Here is a 13853-nt window from a genome sequence, read left to right on the forward strand (position 1 = left end):
ATTGCGTGTTTGATTCCTCTCTCGGTCGTGTTTTTCCAGATCTGAAAAAGAAACATACCGTTTTAGTGTAGCACTTGAGCAGTACGAAACCGTGTGAACGTTGCTGTTGACCATTTTCTGCTTGGAGATGCTCTTGAGCTTGAAACACGCACAACAAGACCGGTGTTAACTAGCGAATTGGTTTGCATATTGCCGTCGCCGCGTGTTTTTGACTGGCACTTGCACATCTAAAATAACGTCGGAAAGTAACTCGTTCGGCTTATGAGTCACATCAAGTATGTGTGTTAATTTTGATGAAACTAGCTCTGCAGGTTGTCATGCAATTCTGTTACCTCTCAGAAATGATTATGAAATAAAAGTGAACTACGTGACGAGTGTGACGTTAGGAAAACATTAGGCAACATGGGGAGGTTCTGTATGGGACCAATCAACCCAAACGAGTACTGTGTGACGTGCTAACCGGCATATACTCACCGAGGCAGCGCGGCTAGCTCAGTCGGTAGAACATAAGGCTCTTAATCCCAGGGTCGTGGGTTCGAGCCCCACGTGGGGAGGAACGGAATTTTGTTCCTCTGCAGATGTAACTTACCGTTTTTCTGATTAACGTGATGTAATGGAAATAGCAACTTTAAACTTTGCCTACGTCTCCGTCAGTCGCTGCGAAACTGTATTTGAAGGTGAAGGTGATTTTGTAGACATGTGTGAAAGACATGTTCTGAAATGCAAGTGGTGTTATTTGGAGAGCACTTCCTTTACTTGTCAGATGTGTAGCCAAGCAGTAATGGGTCGCCATAGCTGCAAATATTAGACGGTAATATGAAGTGTTGTCAGCTAAAGTCTGATGATCCAGACGAACGTAAGGATGAAGTACGCAAAAGTACCGCTAGGCCGCGCCTCTTTAGCTCAGTGGCATAGCACTGGTCTAGTAAACCAGGGGTCGTGAGTTCGATCCTCACAGGAGGCAGACGAATTTTGGATATCAGTTGCGCGTCGTGGCCTTATAGCAAACAGTATCTGGGATGACTAACAATTAGCGAGAGGCGTTTTATTAAGAATTACTCTCAGATGTGATTAAGGCGAATGGCGCAGATAAAGCATTTGCCAAAGCGGTACAGCATAAGGTGGGATGGGACAGTCTGAAATATATTTTATAGATGTATTTCTCACATATCTCAGAGCCTTCCGCGGTTGTCGTCGTCGTCGTCGTCGTCGTCGTTGTCGTCGTCGTCGCCGCCGCCACTTCTGCAGAAGTAGCAAATGGACATCGTAGCAAATGCGGCGAGGGACGCCCTGCCTTACATTTCCGAATGCACAAAGTGTGTGGTTTAGTTTCCCAGTCTATATTTGGTAGGTCTCGTAGCAGGTTGAATGTATCAGATGGGTGGGAAAGAGCAAGGGGCAGCGCCTGTGTAGAACGAAAACACAACTCCTCAGTGGTGTGAGCGTTTTGAGATGAGTCGTATATAAGTTCCACTTGTTTGTCAGTGACCGTGTGGCCTAATGGATAAGGCGTCGGACTTCGTATCCGAGGATTGCGTGTTTGATTCCTCTCTCGGTCGTGTTTTTCCAGATCTGAAAAAGAAACATACCGTTTTAGTGTAGCACTTGAGCAGTACGAAACCGTGTGAACGTTGCTGTTGACCATTTTCTGCTTGGAGATGCTCTTGAGCTTGAAACACGCACAACAAGACCGGTGTTAAGTAGCGAATTGGTTTGCATATTGCCGTCGCCGCGTGTTTTTGACTGGCACTTGCACATCTAAAATAACGTCGGAAAGTAACTCGTTCGGCTTATGAGTCACATCAAGTATGTGTGTTAATTTTGACGAAACTAGCTCTGCAGGTTGTCATGCAATTCTGTTACCTCTCAGAAATGATTATGAAATAAAAGTGAACTACGTGACGAGTGTGACGTTAGGAAAACATTAGGCAACATGGGGAGGTTCTGTATGGGACCAATCAACCCCAACGAGTACTGTGTGACGTGCTAACCGGCATATACTCACCGAGGCAGCGCGGCTAGCTCAGTCGGTAGAACATAAGGCTCTTAATCCCAGGTTCGTGGGTTGGAACCCCACGTGGGGAGGAACGGAATTTTGTTCCTCTGCAGATGTCACTTACCGTTTTTCTGATTAACGTGATGTAATGGAAATAGCAACTTTAAACTTTGCCTACGTCTCTGTCAGTCGCTACGAAACTGTATTTGAAGGTGAAGGTGATTTTGTAGACATGTGTGAAAGACATGTTCTGAAATGCAAGTGGTGTTATTTGGAGAGCACTTCCTTTACGTGTCAGATGTGTAGCCAAGCAGTAATGGGTCGCCATAGCTGCAAATATTAGACGGTAATATGAAGTGTTGTCAGCTGAAGTCTGATGATCCAGACGACCGTAAGGATGAAGTACGCAAAAGTACCGCTAGGCCGCGCCTCTTTAGCTCAGTGGCAGAGCACTGGTCTAGTAAACCAGGGGTCGTGAGTTCGATCCTCACAGGAGGCAGACGAATTTTGGATATCAGTTGCGCGTCGTGGCCTTATAGCAAACAGTATCTGGGATGACTAACAATTAGCGAGAGGCGTTTTATTAAGAATTACTCTCAGATGTGATTAAGGCGAATGGCGCAGATAAAGCATTTGACAAAGCGGTACAGCATAAGGTGGGATGGGACAGTCTGAAATACATTTTATAGATGTATTTCTCACATATCTCAGAGCCTTCCGCGGTTGTCGTCGTCGTCGTCGTCCTCGTCGTCGTCGTCGTCGCCGCCGCCGCCACTTCTGCAGAAGTAGCAAATGGACATCGTAGCAAATGCGGCGAGGGACGCCCTGCCTTACATTTCCGAATGCACAAAGTGTGTGGTTTAGTTTCCCAGTCTATATTTGGTAGGTCTCGTAGCAGGTTGAATGTATCAAATGGGTGGGAAAGAGCAAGGGGCAGCGTCTGTGTAGAACGAAAACACAACTCCTCAGTGGTGTGAGAGTTTTGAGATGAGTCGTATATAAGTTCCACTTGTTTGTCAGTGACCGTGTGGCCTAATGGATAAGGCGTCGGACTTCGTATCCGAAGATTGCGTGTTTGATTCCTCTCTCGGTCGTGTTTTTCCAGATCTGAAAAAGAAACATACCGTTTTAGTGTAGCACTTGAGCAGTACGAAACCGTGTGAATATTGCTGTTGACCATTTTCTGCTTGGAGATGCTCTTCAGCTTAAAACACGCACAACAAGACCGGTGTTAACTAGCGAATTGGTTTGCATATTGCCGTCGCCGCGTGTTTTTACTGGCACTTGCACATCTAAAATAACGTCGGAAAGTAACTCGTTCGGCTTATGAGTCACATCAAGTATGTGTGTTAATTTTGACGAAACTAGCTCTGCACGTTGTCATGCAATTCTGTTTCCTCTCAGAAATGATTATGAAATAAAAGTGAACTACGTGACGAGTGTGACGTTAGGAAAACATTAGGCAACATGGGAAGGTTCTGTATGGGACCAATCAAACCAAACGAGTACTGTGTGACGTGCTAACCGGCATATACTCACCGAGGCAGCGCGGCTAGCTCAGTCCGTAGAACATAAGGCTCTTAATCCCAGCGTCTTGTGTTCGAGCCCCACGTGGGGAGAAACGGAATTTTGTTCCTCTGCAGATGTAACTTACCGTTCTTCTGATTAACGTGATGTAATGGAAATAGCAACTTTAAACATTGCCTACGTCTCCGTCAGTCGCTACGAAACTGTATTTGAAGGTGAAGGTGATTTTGTAGACATGTGTGAAAGACATGTTCTGAAATGCAAGTGGTGTTATTTGGACAGCACTTCCTTTACGTGTCAGATGTGTAGCCAAGCAGTAATGGGTCGCCATAGCTGCAAATATTAGACGGTAATATGAAGTGTTGTCAGCTGAAGTCTGATGATCCAGACGACCGTAAGGATGAAGTACGCAAAAGTACCGCTAGGCCGCGCCTCTTTAGCTCAGTGGCAGAGCACTGGTCTAGTAAACCAGGGGTCGTGAGTTCGATCCTCACAGGAGGCAGACGAATTTTGGATATCAGTTGCGCGTCGTGGCCTTATAGCAAACAGTATCTGGGATGACTAACAATTAGCGAGAGGCGTTTTATTAAGAATTACTCTCAGATGTGATTAAGGCGAATGGCGCAGATAAAGCATTTGCCAAAGCGGTACAGCATAAGGTGGGATGGCACAGTCTGAAATATATTTTATAGATGTATTTCTCACATATCTCAGAGCCTTCCGTGGTTGTCGTCGTCGCCACTTCTGCAGAAGTAGCAAATGGACATCGTAGCAAATGCGGCGAGGGACGCCCTGCCTTACATTTCCGAATGCACAAAGTGTGTGGTTTAGTTTCCCAGTCTATATTTGGTAGGTCTCGTAGCAGGTTGAATGTATCAAATGGGTGGGAAAGAGCAAGGGGCAGCGTCTGTGTAGAACGAAAACACAACCCCTCAGTGGTGTGAGCGTTTTGAGATGAGTCGTATATAAGTTCCACTTGTTTGTCAGTGACCGTGTGGCCTAATGGATAAGGCGTCGTACTTAGTATCCGAAGATTGCGTGTTTGATTCCTCTCTCGGTCGTGTTTTTCCAGATCTGAAAAAGAAACATACCGTTTTAGTGTAGCACTTGAGCAGTACGGAACCGTGTGAATGTTGCTGTTGACCATTTTCTGCTTGGAGATGCTCTTCAGCTTAAAACACGCACAACAAGACCGGTGTTAACTAGCGAATTGGTTTGCATATTGCCGTCGCCGCGTGTTTTGACTGGCACTTGCACATCTAAAATAACGTCGGAAAGTAACTCGTTCGGCTTATGAGTCACATCAAGTATGTGTGTTAATTTTGACGAAACTAGCTCTGCAGGTTGTCATGCAATTCTGTTACCTCTCAGAAATGATTATGAAATAAAAGTGAACTACGTGACAAGTGTGACGTTAGGAAAACATTAGGCAACATGGGAAGGTTCTGTATGGGACCAATCAAACCAAACGAGTACTGTGTGACGTGCTAACCGGCATATACTCACCGAGGCAGCGCGGCTAGCTCAGTCGGTAGAACATAAGGCTCCTAATCCCAGGGTCGTGTGTACGAGCCCCACGTGGGGAGAAACGGAATTTTTTTCCTCTGCAGATGTAACTTACCGTTCTTCTGATTAACGTGATGTAATGGAAATAGCAACTTTAAACTTTGCCTACGTCTCCGTCAGTCGCTCGAAACTGTATTTGAAGGTGAAGGTGATTTTGTAGACATGTGTGAAAGACATGTTCTGAAATGCAAGTGGTGTTATTTGGAGAGCACTTCCTTTACGTGTCAGATGTGTAGCCAAGCAGTAATGGGTCGCCATAGCTGCAAATATTAGACGGTAATATGAAGTGTTGTCAGCTGAAGTCTGATGATCCAGACGACCGTAAGGATGAAGTACGCAAAAGTACCGCTAGGCCGCGCCTCTTTAGCTCAGTGGCAGAGCACTGGTCTAGTAAACCAGGGGTCGTGAGTTCGATCCTCACACGAAGCAGACGAATTTTGGATATCAGTTGCGCGTCGTGGCCTTATAGCAAACAGTATCTGGGATGACTAACAATTAGCGAGAGGCGTTTTATTAAGAATTACTCTCAGATGTGATTAAGGCGAATGGCGCAGATAAAGCATTTGCCAAAGCGGTACAGCATAAGGTGGGATGGGACAGTCTGAAATATATTTTATAGATGTATTTCTCACATATCTCAGAGCCTTCCGCGGTTGTCGTCGTCGTCGTCGTCGTCGCCGCCACTTCTGCAGAAGTAGCAAATGGACATCGTAGCAAATGCGGCGAGGGACGCCCTGCCTTACATTTCCGAATGCACAAAGTGTGTGGTTTAGTTTCCTAGTCTATATTTGGTAGGTCTCGTAGCAGGTTGAATGTATCAAATGGGTGGGAAAGAGCAAGGGGCAGCGTCTGTGTAGAACGAAAACACAACTCCTCAGTGGTGTGAGCGTTTTGAGATGAGTCGTATATAAGTTCCACTTGTTTGTCAGTGACCGTGTGGCCTAATGGATAAGGCGTCGGACTTCGTATCCGAAGATTGCGTGTTTGATTCCTCTCTCGGTCGTGTTTTTCCAGATCTGAAAAAGAAACATACCGTTTTAGTGTAGCACTTGAGCAGTACGAAACCGTGTGAATGTTGCTGTTGACCATTTTCTGCTTGGAGATGCTCTTCAGCTTAAAACACGCACAACAAGACCGGTGTTAACTAGCGAATTGGTTTGCATATTGCCGTCGCCGCGTGTTTTTGACTGGCACTTGCACATCTAAAATAACGTCGGAAAGTAACTCGTTCGGCTTATGAGTCACATCAAGTATGTGTGTTAATTTTGACGAAACTAGCTCTGCACGTTGTCATGCAATTCTGTTACCTCTCAGAAATGATTATGAAATAAAAGTGAACTACGTGACGAGTGTGACGTTAGGAAAACATTAGGCAACATGGGAAGGTTCTGTATGGGACCAATCAAACCAAACGAGTTTTGTGTGACGTGCTAACCGGCATATACTCACCGAGGCAGCGCGGCTAGCTCAGTCGGTAGAACATAAGGCTCTTAATCCCAGGGTCGTGGGTTCGATCGCCACGTGGGGAGGAACGGAATTTTGTTCCGCTGCAGATGTAACTTACCGTTTTTCTGATTAACGTGATGTAATGGAAATAGCAACTTTAAACTTTGCCTACGTCTCCGTCAGTCGCTACGAAACTGTATTTGAAGGTGAAGGTGATTTTGTAGACATGTGTGAAAGACATGTTCTGAAATGCAAGTGGTGTTATTTGGAGAGCACTTCCTTTACGTGTCAGATGTGTAGCCAAGCAGTAATGGGTCGCCATAGCTGCAAATATTAGACGGTAATATGAAGTGTTGTCAGCTGAAGTCTGATGATCCAGACGACCGTAAGGATGAAGTACGCAAAAGTGCCGCCTGGCCGCGCCTCTTTAGCTCAGTGGCAGAGCACTGGTCTAGTATACCAGGGGTCGTGAGTTCGATCCTCACAGAAGGGAGACGAATTTTGGATATCAGTTGCGCGTCGTGGCCTTATAGCAAACAGTATCTGGGATGACTAACAATTAGCGAGAGGCGTTTTATTAAGAATTACTCTCAGATGTGATTAAGGCGAATGGCGCAGATAAAGCATTTGCCAAAGCGGTACAGCATAAGGTGGGATGGGACAGTCTGAAATATATTTTATAGATGTATTTCTCACATATCTCAGAGCCTTCCGCGGTTGTCGTCGTCGTCGTCGTCGTCGTCGTCGTCGTCGCCGCCACCGCCGCCGCCACTTCTGCAGAAGTAGCAAATGGACATCGTAGCAAATGCGGCGAGGGACGCCCTGCCTTACATTTCCGAATGCACAAAGTGTGTGGTTTAGTTTCCCAGTCTATATTTGGTAGGTCTCGTAGCAGGTTGAATGTATCAAATGGGTGGGAAAGAGCAAGGGGCAGCGTCTGTGTAGAACGAAAACACAACTCCTCAGTGGTGGAGCGTTTTGAGATGAGTCGTATATAAGATCCACTTGTTTGTCAGTGACCGTGTGGCCTAATGGATAAGGCGTCGGACTTCGTATCCGAAGATTGCGTGTTTGATTCCTCTCTCGGTCGTGTTTTTCCAGATCTGAAAAAGAAACATACCGTTTTAGTGTAGCACTTGAGCAGTACGAAACCGTGTGAACGTTGCTGTTGACCATTTTCTGCTTGGAGATGCTCTTGAGCTTGAAACACGCACAACAAGACCGGTGTTAACTAGCGAATTGGTTTGCATATTGCCGTCGCCGCGTGTTTTTGACTGGCACTTGCACATCTAAAATAACGTCGGAAAGTAACTCGTTCGGCTTATGAGTCACATCAAGTATGTGTGTTAATTTTGACGAAACTAGCTCTGCAGGTTGTCATGCAATTCTGTTACCTCTCAGAAATGATTATGAAATAAAAGTGAACTACGTGACGAGTGTGACGTTAGGAAAACATTAGGCAACATGGGGAGGTTCTGTATGGGACCAATCAACCCAAACGAGTACTGTGTGACGTGCTAACCGGCACATACTCACCGAGGCAGCGCGGCTAGCTCAGTCGGTAGAACATAAGGCTCTTAATCCCAGGGTCGTGGGTTCGAGCCCCACGTGGGGAGGAACGGAATTTTGTTCCTCTGCAGATGTAACTTACCGTTTTTCTGATTAACGTGATGTAATGGAAATAGCAACTTTAAACTTTGCCTACGTCTCCGTCAGTCGCTACGAAACTGTATTTGAAGGTGAAGGTGATTTTGTAGACACGTGTGAAAGACATGTTCTGAAATGCAAGTGGTGTTATTTGGAGAGCACTTCCTTTACGTGTCAGATGTGTAGCCAAGCAGTAATGGGTCGCCATAGCTGCAAATATTAGACGGTAATATGAAGTGTTGTCAGCTGAAGTCTGATGATCCAGACGACCGTAAGGATGAAGTACGCAAAAGCACCGCTAGGCCGCGCCTCTTTAGCTCAGTGGCAGAGCACTGGTCTAGTAAACCAGGGGTCGTGAGTTCGATCCTCACAGGAGGCAGACGAATTTTGGATATCAGTTGCGCGTCGTGGCCTTATAGCAAACAGTATTTGGGATGACTAACAATTAGCGAGAGGCGTTTTATTAAGAATTACTCTCAGATGTGATTAAGGCGAATGGCGCAGATAAAGCATTTGCCAAAGCGGTACAGCATAAGGTGGGATGGGACAGTCTGAAATATATTTTATAGATGTATTTCTCACATATCTCAGAGCCTTCCGCGGTTGTCGTCGTCGTCGTCGTCGTCGTCGTCGTCGTCGTCGTCGTCGACGCCGCCGCCACTTCTGCAGAAGTAGCAAATGGACATCGTAGCAAATGCGGCGAGGGACGCCCTGCCTTACATTTCCGAATGCACAAAGTGTGTGGTTTAGTTTCCCAGTCTATATTTGGTAGGTCTCGTAGCAGGTTGAATGTATCAAATGGGTGGGAAAGAGCAAGGGGCAGCGTCTGTGTAGAACGAAATCACAACTCCTCAGTGGTGTGAGCGTTTTGAGATGAGTCGTATATAAGTTCCACTTGTTTGTCAGTGACCGTGTGGCCTAATGGATAAGGCGTCGGACTTCGTATCCGAAGATTGCGTGTTTGATTCCTCTCTCGGTCGTGTTTTTCCAGATCTGAAAAAGAAACATACCGTTTTAGTGTAGCACTTGAGCAGTACGAAACCGTGTGAATGTTGCTGTTGACCATTTTCTGCTTGGAGATGCTCTTCAGCTTAAAACACGCACAACAAGACCGGTGTTAACTAGCGAATTGGTTTGCATATTGCCGTCGCCGCGTGTTTTTGACTGGCACTTGCACATCTAAAATAACGTCGGAAAGTAACTCGTTCGGCTTATGAGTCACATCAAGTATGTGTGTTAATTTTGACGAAACTAGCTCTGCACGTTGTCATGCAATTCTGTTACCTCTCAGAAATGATTATGAAATAAAAGTGAACTACGTGACGAGTGTGACGTTAGGAAAACATTAGGCAACATGGGAAGGTTCTGTATGGGACCAATCAAACCAAACGAGTACTGTGTGACGTGCTAACCGGCATATACTCACCGAGGCAGCGCGGCTAGCTCAGTCGGTAGAACATAAGGCTCTTAATCCCAGGGTCGTGTGTTCGAGCCCCACGTGGGGAGAAACGGAATTTTGTTCCTCTGCAGATGTAACTTACCGTTCTTCTGATTAACGTGATGTAATGGAAATAGCAACTTTAAACTTTGCCTACGTCTCCGTCAGTCGCTACGAAACTGTATTTGAAGGTGAAGGTGATTTTGTAGACATGTGTGAAAGACATGTTCTGAAATGCAAGTGGTGTTATTTGGAGAGCACTTCCTTTACGTGTCAGATGTGTAGGCAAGCAGTAATGGGTCGCCATAGCTGCAAATATTAGACGGTAATATGAAGTGTTGTCAGCTGAAGTCTGATGATCCAGACGACCGTAAGGATGAAGTACGCAAAAGTACCGCTAGGCCGCGCCTCTTTAGCTCAGTGGCAGAGCACTGGTCTAGTAAACCAGGGGTCGTGAGTTCGATCCTCACAGGAGGCAGACGAATTTTGGATATCAGTTGCGCGTCGTGGCCTTATAGCAAACAGTATCTGGGATGACTAACAATTAGCGAGAGCGTTTTATTAAGAATTACTCTCAGATGTGATTAAGGCGAATGGCGCAGATAAAGCATTTGCCAAAGCGGTACAGCATAAGGTGGGATGGGACAGTCTGAAATATATTTTATAGATGTATTTCTCACATATCTCAGAGCCTTCCGCGGTTGTCGTCGTCGTCGTCGTCGTCGTCGTCGTCGCCGCCGCCGCCACTTCTGCAGCAGTAGCAAATGGACATCGTAGCAAATGCGGCGAGGGACGCCCTGCCTTACATTTCCGAATGCACAAAGTGTGTGGTTTAGTTTCCCAGTCTATATTTGGTAGGTCTCGTAGCAGGTTGAATGTATCAAATGGGTGGGAAAGAGCAAGGGGCAGCGTCTGTGTAGAACGAAAACACAACTCCTCAGTGGTGGAGCGTTTTGAGATGAGTCGTATATAAGATCCACTTGTTTGTCAGTGACCGTGTGGCCTAATGGATAAGGCGTCGGACTTCGTATCCGAAGATTGCGTGTTTGATTCCTCTCTCGGTCGTGTTTTTCCAGATCTGAAAAAGAAACATACCGTTTTAGTGTAGCACTTGAGCAGTACGAAACCGTGTGAACGTTGCTGTTGACCATTTTCTGCTTGGAGATGCTCTTGAGCTTGAAACACGCACAACAAGACCGGTGTTAACTAGCGAATTGGTTTGCATATTGCCGTCACCGCGTGTTTTTGACTGGCACTTGCACATCTAAAATAACGTCGGAAAGTAACTCGTTCGGCTTATGAGTCACATCAAGTATGTGTGTTAATTTTGACGAAACTAGCTCTGCAGGTTGTCATGCAATTCTGTTACCTCTCAGAAATGATTATGAAATAAAAGTGAACTACGTGACGAGTGTGACGTTAGGAAAACATTAGGCAACATGGGGAGGTTCTGTATGGGACCAATCAACCCAAACGAGTACTGTGTGACGTGCTAACCGGCACATACTCACCGAGGCAGCGCGGCTAGCTCAGTCGGTAGAACATAAGGCTCTTAATCCCAGGGTCGTGGGTTCGAGCCCCACGTGGGGAGGAACGGAATTTTGTTCCTCTGCAGATGTAACTTACCGTTTTTCTGATTAACGTGATGTAATGGAAATAGCAACTTTAAACTTTGCCTACGTCTCCGTCAGTCGCTACGAAACTGTATTTGAAGGTGAAGGTGATTTTGTAGACATGTGTGAAAGACATGTTCTGAAATGCAAGTGGTGTTATTTGGAGAGCACTTCCTTTACGTGTCAGATGTGTAGCCAAGCAGTAATGGGTCGCCATAGCTGCAAGTATTAGACGGTAATATGAAGTGTTGTCAGCTGAAGTCTGATGATCCAGACGACCGTAAGGATGAAGTACGCAAAAGTACCGCTAGGCCGCGCCTCTTTAGCTCAGTGGCAGAGCACTGGTCTAGTAAACCAGGGGTCGTGAGTTCGATCCTCACAGGAGGCAGACGAATTTTGGATATCAGTTGCGCGTCGTGGCCTTATAGCAAACAGTATTTGGGATGACTAACAATTAGCGAGAGGCGTTTTATTAAGAATTACTCTCAGATGTGATTAAGGCGAATGGCGCAGATAAAGCATTTGCCAAAGCGGTACAGCATAAGGTGGGATGGGACAGTCTGAAATACATTTTATAGATGTATTTCTCACATATCTCAGAGCCTTCCGCGGTTGTCGTCGTCGTCGTCGTCGTCGTCGCCGCCGCCGCCGCCACTTCTGCAGAAGTAGCAAATGGACATCGTAGCAAATGCGGCGAGGGACGCCCTGCCTTACATTTCCGAATGCACAAAGTGTGTGGTTTAGTTTCCCAGTCTATATTTGGTAGGTCTCGTAGCAGGTTGAATGTATCAAATGGGTGGGAAAGAGCAAGGGGCAGCGTCTGTGTAGAACGAAAACACAACTCCTCAGTGGTGTGAGCGTTTTGAGATGAGTCGTATATAAGTTCCACTTGTTTGTCAGTGACCGTGTGGCCTAATGGATAAGGCGTCGTACTTCGTATCCGAAGATTGCGTGTTTGATTCCTCTCTCGGTCGTGTTTTTTCCAGATCTGAAAAAGAAACATACCGTTTTAGTGTAGCACTTGAGCAGTACGAAACCGTGTGAACGTTGCTGTTGACCATTTTCTGCTTGGAGATGCTCTTGAGTTTGAAACACGCACAACAAGACCGGTGTTAACTAGCGAATTGGTTTGCATATTGCCGTCGCCGCGTGTTTTTGACTGGCACTTGCACATCTAAAATAACGTCGGAAAGTAACTCGTTCGGCTTATGAGTCACATCAAGTATGTGTGTTAATTTTGACGAAACTAGCTCTGCAGGTTGTCATGCAATTCTGTTACCTCTCAGAAATGATTATGAAATAAAAGTGAACTACGTGACGAGTGTGACGTTAGGAAAACATTAGGCAACATGGGGAGGTTCTGTATGGGACCAATCAACCCAAACGAGTACTGTGTGACGTGCTAACCGGCACATACTCACCGAGGCAGCGCGGCTAGCTCAGTCGGGCAGTCTGCCTGCGGCAGCGGTGGTGAGCGGACCTCCAGGGCCAGCGCGCTGCGGCAGGAAGTGTTTACGTCAGGCGGTGAGTCGCGTGCTTACAGCGTCTGCTTATTAGTATTCGTTCCGTTCTGTAGGATCTGATATGGAATTATGAATCCGACTAACAGGAAAGATACCTTGAAGTTTACCTTTGATAGGAACTTTTCGAAACCAAATTCGTTTGAAGTTGAAGCATGGTTAGAGGAAACAGCTAAGATTACTTTTGATGACATTGTAGGGATAAATTTCTCTATCGTGACTAGTGTTGTTTATGTGAAATTAACGTCCTCTGAACTGTGTGATAGAATTGTGGAGTCCAGTGGAGGTGTACTGAAGTTTAAACATAGCGATGGTACCGTCAGTGACGTCAGCATTACGCATGCTGGACTGGGCATCCGAACGGCACGTATTTTCGAACTCCCGTTTGAAATATCAGCCGCGCAAATAAATTCTGCATTAACACCTTACGGGAGGGTCATTAACAATTTTGCGGAGCGTTGGTCCAAAGCCCACAAATTTCCGGTGCTTAACGGCGTCAGGCAGGTTAAGATCGATCTACAGAAGCACATACCTTCATATATTTACGTAGGTGGACATCGCGGAATTGTCATATATGATGGGCAGCCAAAAACGTGTGCCGGCTGTGGTGCGCCCGGCCACGTGCGCTCTGAATGTATACAAAGACGCGTGACGCAGATACCTGTCGGTGAAGCCGCTAGCCCCCCTGTGACGACGGCACTGCCACTGACATACGCTGTCGCGGCTTCTGGTCTTCCACCCGCGACCCCGCCTGTAGATGCCCCTCGTTTGAATGATGTTTTGGCCGATAACGTCAAAGAACCGAGTGCTGACGCGTCACCGCCGCTACCACACTCAGAGATGGAGGTAACGACGGATGACTCCCCAGTGGTTGATGCCACTGGTACTGAGGATGAAGCAGACGCTGTGTTCCCGGCGGATCAACCCCAGAGTCAACAGTCCACTTCGGATGTTGATGATGCTTCGAACCCTAAGAGGAAGCCTTCCAAAAAGAAGCGGAGACTTGCACATCAAGGAGCCAATCAGCTCGCCCCACAGCTCCGCGACAAAGCGAAACGAATAAGCAGCCAAATGAGTCAGAACACTTCTGAACTCTCTGA

At 46.4% G+C, this 13853-nt stretch overlaps 8 non-coding genes across 8 annotated transcripts; all 8 read left to right on the top strand.

Moving 5' to 3' along the window:
- Positions 1-892: 892 nt before the first annotated feature.
- On the top strand, positions 893-964 carry Trnat-agu (transfer RNA threonine (anticodon AGU)). Its single transcript has one exon. It is a non-coding gene; the product is annotated as a tRNA-Thr (tRNA).
- Positions 965-2423: 1459 nt separating this feature from the next.
- Positions 2424-2495, top strand: Trnat-agu (transfer RNA threonine (anticodon AGU)). The gene has a single exon. It is a non-coding gene; the product is annotated as a tRNA-Thr (tRNA).
- Positions 2496-3953: 1458 nt separating this feature from the next.
- Trnat-agu (transfer RNA threonine (anticodon AGU)) lies at positions 3954-4025 on the top strand. The gene has a single exon. It is a non-coding gene; the product is annotated as a tRNA-Thr (tRNA).
- Positions 4026-5446: 1421 nt separating this feature from the next.
- On the top strand, positions 5447-5518 carry Trnat-agu (transfer RNA threonine (anticodon AGU)). The gene has a single exon. It is a non-coding gene; the product is annotated as a tRNA-Thr (tRNA).
- Positions 5519-6956: 1438 nt separating this feature from the next.
- Trnat-agu (transfer RNA threonine (anticodon AGU)) lies at positions 6957-7028 on the top strand. Its single transcript has one exon. It is a non-coding gene; the product is annotated as a tRNA-Thr (tRNA).
- A 1461-nt stretch (positions 7029-8489) lies between these two features.
- On the top strand, positions 8490-8561 carry Trnat-agu (transfer RNA threonine (anticodon AGU)). The gene has a single exon. It is a non-coding gene; the product is annotated as a tRNA-Thr (tRNA).
- Positions 8562-10026: 1465 nt separating this feature from the next.
- Positions 10027-10098, top strand: Trnat-agu (transfer RNA threonine (anticodon AGU)). Its single transcript has one exon. It is a non-coding gene; the product is annotated as a tRNA-Thr (tRNA).
- A 1451-nt stretch (positions 10099-11549) lies between these two features.
- Trnat-agu (transfer RNA threonine (anticodon AGU)) lies at positions 11550-11621 on the top strand. The gene has a single exon. It is a non-coding gene; the product is annotated as a tRNA-Thr (tRNA).
- Positions 11622-13853: the final 2232 nt, after the last annotated feature.

Source organism: Schistocerca gregaria, chromosome 4 (assembly GCF_023897955.1).
Source record: "Schistocerca gregaria isolate iqSchGreg1 chromosome 4, iqSchGreg1.2, whole genome shotgun sequence".
NCBI lineage: Eukaryota > Metazoa > Arthropoda > Insecta > Orthoptera > Acrididae > Schistocerca > Schistocerca gregaria.